The sequence below is a fragment of the Pogoniulus pusillus genome, chromosome 5 (assembly GCF_015220805.1).
Source record: "Pogoniulus pusillus isolate bPogPus1 chromosome 5, bPogPus1.pri, whole genome shotgun sequence".
Classification (NCBI taxonomy): domain Eukaryota; kingdom Metazoa; phylum Chordata; class Aves; order Piciformes; family Lybiidae; genus Pogoniulus; species Pogoniulus pusillus.
Window position 1 is genome coordinate 19,322,067 of NC_087268.1, and position 5,356 is coordinate 19,327,422.

At 47.6% G+C, this 5,356-nt stretch overlaps 1 pseudogene; it reads right to left on the minus strand.

The window, feature by feature from the left end:
- Positions 1 to 2,236: 2,236 nt before the first annotated feature.
- On the minus strand, positions 2,237 to 2,387 carry LOC135175742 (U1 spliceosomal RNA; annotated as a pseudogene).
- Between the last annotated feature and the right edge of the window lie 2,969 nt (positions 2,388 to 5,356).

Sequence of the window (5,356 nt, forward strand, 5' to 3'; positions counted from 1 at the left end):
ATAGAATGATTCCATGGTTTGGGTTGGAAAAGACCATAAAGATCATCTAGTTCAAATCCCCTCTTGCCATGGGCAGGGACATCTCCAACTAGATCAGGCTGCTCAAGGCTTCATCCAACCTGGCCTTGAACACTTCCAGGGAGAGGGCATCCATGACATTCCAGTGTCTCACCACTCTCCCTGTAAAGACTTCTGTCTAATATCTAGTCTAATCCACCCTCCTCAAGCCTCAATCCGTTCCTTCTTGTCTTGTAGTAACAAGCCCTTGTAAAAAATCCCATCTGAGCTTTCTTGTAAGGCTCCTTAAGTTACTGGAAGGCCACTATAAGCTCCTGTCCTAGGTTAACACAACACACTCTCACAAGCACCTCCCTCTCCCCACAGAGATGGGAAGGAAAGTAACACACACAAAAAAAAACCCTTTGGGTTGAGATAAAAAAGTTTTACTGGAAACAATCTGATGAACAATTAGCTTATTTGCAGAAAAAGTGCAGCAAAAATGCAGAAGCAGCTGCAGAAGGCAGTAACCTGTCCCCACCCCCTGACCTGCAACCTGCCTAGTGGAAAAGACCAATACCCCCAAAACCAGAAGCAGCAACCAGAGCAAGAAGCCTCCCATGCTATAAACTGAGCTTCAGTCCCCATGATAGTTTGGCCCAACCAGCACTTCCATTTTGAAGCTGGTATGACAGCAGCATGGTATTGAATACCTGCAGCAGATTCAATTCAACCAATGGCAGCTCTCCCTGGAGCCCTTCCTCCAGGCTGAACAGCTCTAACTTTTGCAGCCTGTTGGCGTAGGGGCGGTGCTCCAGTCTTCTGATCACCTTCTTGGCCCTCCTCTGGATCCACTCCAGCAGTTCAATAACCCTCTTACACTGTGGACACCAGAATAGGACACAGTACTCCAGGTAGAATCTCACAAGAGCAGAATATAGAGAAAGAATGATCTCCCTTGTCCTGCTGGTCACACTTCTTTTGATACAGCTGATGACACAGCTGCCCTTCTGGGCTGCAATTGCACAGTGCCAGCTTATGTTGAGTTTTTTATTGACTGACACCCTCCGGGTCCTTCTCCTCAAGACTCTCATTCCACTCCTCACACAGTATGTTTTTGTGCTAAGGATTACCTTGACACAGTTGTAGCGCCTTGCTGAACTTCACAAGGTTGGCTTGGGCCCATGTCTCAAGCCTGTCCAAGTCCCTGTGGATGGAATCCCTTCCCTCCAGCATGTCAGCCAGACCACACGGCTTGGTGTCATGCACAAACTTGCATTCAATCCTACTGTCACTGACAAAGACGTTAAAGTACTGACAAGTGCCACTGTACTGACAAGTGCCACTTGTCATGGGTCTCCATTTGGACATTGAGCCACTGACTGCAGCCCTCTCAGTGTGATCATCCAGCCAATTCCTTCTCTAGAAAGTGGTCCAATCCTCAAGTTCATGCTTTTCCAACTTGGTGACCAGGATGTCATGCAGGATGGTACCAAATGTTTCACCTCAACATGAGAAGCTTCTTACAGTGAGGGTGACAGAGAACAGGCTGCCCAGAGAGGCTGTGGAGTCTCCTTCTCTGGAGACTCTCAAAACCTTCCTGGATGTGTTCCTGTGCAGGGAAGTTGGACTCAATGATCTGTGGATATCCCTTCCAACTTTTAAAGTTCTGTAATTCTGTGAAATGCTTTACACAAGGCCAGGTACCTTATCCACTGATGCCTTAACTAGAAAAACAGAAAGCCACCAAGTTCATCAGACAAAGTAGCCATTCAGTACCTTAGCCCTCTCCTTATCCCTTGTGACCAGGTCTCCACCTTTCTTTTGGAGAGGCCCCATATCTTTCCTAGTCACCTTTTTGACTGTCATACACTTGAAGAAATTCTTATTCCCTTTTATGTCTCTAGCCAATTTTAATTTCACCTGTGCTTCTGATCTCCTAACCTGATCCCTGGCTTCTCAGACAACTTTGTAGTCTTCCCACATGGCCTGTTCTTGCTCCCATTGCCTGCTCCCCCTTTTTAACCCAGTAAGTCTAGGAGCACGTTATTTGTCCATGTTGGCAGCATCCTGGCACTTTTGCTGCCTTCTATCCTCCTTGGGATGCACTGCTCCTGGGCTCGGAGGAGATGACCCTTAAATATTGATCAACTTTCTTGAGCCACTCTTCCCTCCAAAGATTTATCCCAAGATACTCTGCCAAATAGATCCCTGAAGAGAATGAAGTCTGCAAAAATAAAAAAGGTAACCCCCACTACCACAAATTATGCAGCTGAGTTTCCCACACTTGAGGAAACTGAAGGGGTTGGCAGACCCAGACTGCAAAGGATATACCTCATTCTGGGTAAACCACATGCCTGACCATGATACTTTCTCTGCCAGGTAAATATCATTCCCCATCTTGTACTGATAATGGGATTGTCCTGACCTAGGTGCAGGACCTTGCACTTGGACTTGTTGAACTTCCCGAGGTTCACCTAGGCCCACTTCTCCAGCTTGTCCTGATCCCTCTGACATATCAATAATACCATTCAGCTTGGTGTCACCTGTTACGAGGTTTGATTTAAAAAAGCAGCAATAGATGCTGAATGAGACTCCGTTGCCTCTCTAGTAGCTCATTATTGGGGAGCATTCAACTCTGAGGCATCATCACTGCCTGCCAACTCATGTTTGAATTGTCCTGTGCAAGATACAACTTCACAGGAGGTGCAGAAAATAGAACAACTTGCCTTGCTATGCCTGCACTAGGAGGACATAAGTGAATCTGTGAGATGCATGGCAAGGTAGATTTACTGCACTGTAAAGTGCAGAAAAGGCCAAGATCTCATTGCTCAGCTATATCTATGACGATGCTCAGTGGCATCAGGCTTCATGCAGGGTTTGGGGTTCTCATCCCTGTCCTGGATACCCCAAATTCCCCTCTTTTCCCTCTCACTCCATGGTTTGAATAGGAGAAGAAAGGTGCAAAAACCTGTTTCTCCCTCCCTGCCCTGCAGGCTTGAAGAGGGGCAGCAAAGGCTCCTTTTGCTGCACGTGGGCTGATCCGTGTAGATGCCCGCACTGATATCGAGATGGTGATTGGCTGTGTATTTGCGCCCAGATGGACACTTTGTCTAGAAAAAGGGATAAATAGAGCAAGGGTTCCCGCCTTGAGAGTTGCTGTCTGGAAAGTCCCTGCCACTGCGAAGGATAGGCTCCTGCCATGAATGGACCATCCCCACATTTGGACAGCTCCTACGGGGCATGGTTTTATCCCGTCCCTGCTTTTGGATGGTTCTCCTCACTTTGCACTTTTTTGTGCAAGCCAGCAGGCTTAGCAAGCCCTGGGGTCCTTTGAGAGAGAGAGCCAGCAGCATTTGGACTGCCCTCTCTCAGACCCTATTAGTAGCTAATTTCTTGGCTGCCTCCCAGACTGGGGACCCTAGCAGTTTGGGCTCTCCCCTGCCATTGTGAGAGCAGCATCATCCCACGACCATCCCACTTGGAAAGAAGCGCTTGAAACATTTCTGAGTTTGGCAGCTCTGTGACTTGTCTTGGACTTCTGTGGTGTGGATCTCTATTATTGGATATTGGCCGCAATGTCAGAAGGCTGCTCCTGCACAGGAATTCAGGGATCTTTGCTGAGTGTCTAGCTCACATCTGTGAGTAGCTTTTCCCTTAAATTTCTGCTCAGCCTGATTGATAGTGGGGTAAATCTGTGTTAATGTTTATAGCTTAGTCTTTTCCATTTCCTGACTTCCTAAATATCCAAATTTATCTATAATATTCTTTGTAAGATATTCCCAATAGAAGTCAATCTGCTAATAAACTAAACTAATTTTTAGTATAGTTTTGGGGGTGGGGTTCAGGAAAATAAAATAATTCTATTTTTTTATTTCCTGACTTGGCCATGTTAATTCGCTGTCTCCACAACAACCCCATATGGGTGTCTACATGATGCTGCTGGAGTGCTAGAAGAAATTAATATGTCTCCTTCTGGAGGGCATCTTAAGGCACTTGGAAGAGAAGAAGGTTATCAGGAGTAGTCAGCATGGATTTACCAAGGGGAAGTCATGCTTGACTAACCTGATAGCACTCTGTGATGTCGTAACTGAATGGGTAGATTCAGGGAGACCTTGACCTTAGCAAAGCCTTTGACACCATCTCCCATGACATCCTAGTCAGCAAGCTCAGGAAGTGTGGGATGGAAGAGCAGTGAGGTGGATTAGGAACCAGTTACAGGATAGAGTTCAAAGAGTGGTGATCAATGGTGCCAGGTCCATCTGGAGAGCTGTAATTAGTGGAGTCCCCTGGGATCAGTGTTGGGTCCAGTCCTGTTCAACATCTTCATCAATGCCATTGATGAGGGCACAGACAGACAGAGTCTGCTCAGCAAGTTTGCTGATGACCCCGAAGTGGGAGGCTTGGCTGAGACAGCTGCAGGCTGTGCTGCCATCCAGTGAGACCTGGACAGACAGAGCTGGGCACAGAGGAACTAAAAGAGGTTCAACAAGGCCAAGTGCAAAGTCCTGCACCTGAGGAGGAATAATAAACTGCACCAGTACAGGCTGGGAGGTGATCTGCTGGAGAGCAGCCCTGTAGAGAGGGACCTGAGAGTGCTTGCTGGTGGGTAACAAGTAAACCATGGCACAGCAATGTGCCCTTGTGGCCAAGAAGACCAATGGGATCCTGGGGTGCATTAAGAAGAGTGTGTCCAGTAGATCAAGGGAGGGTCTCCTTCCCCACTACTCTGCCCTGGTGAGACCTCACCTTGAATACTGTGTTCAGTTTTGTGCTCCACAGTTTAAGAGGGACAGGGATCTGCTGGAGAGGGTCCAGCAGAGGGCTACAAGGATGATGAGGGGCCTGGAGGGCTGCCTGATGAGGAGACGCTGAGGACCTGGGGCTTTTTAGTCTGGAGAAGACTTAGAGGGAATTTAATAAATGTTTGTAAATATCTGAGGGCTGGGAGTGAGGAGGGGGATTGACAGGCTCTGCTCACTGCTCACTGCTCCCTGGGATAGGACAAGGAACAATGTGTGTAAGTTGCAGCACAGGAGGTTCCACCTCAACACAAGAGGGAACTTCTTTCCTGTAAGGGTCCCAAAGCACTGGAACAGGCTTCCCAGAGAGGTTGTGGAGTCTCGTTCTCTAGAGACTTTCAAGGCCTGTCTGAATGCATTTCTTTGTGACTTGAGCTAGATTGTGTGGCCCTGCTCTGGCAGGGCGGTTGGACTCAGTGATCTCTTTGGGTCCCTTCCAACCCCCAATATCCTGTGAACACCAGGTACACTTTCTTTTAGGGTCTGCTTCTGCTTTCTCTGTCACAGAGTCCAAACACACACCAAATGAGCCAGATTTGTGATTTATGTTTTGCTTT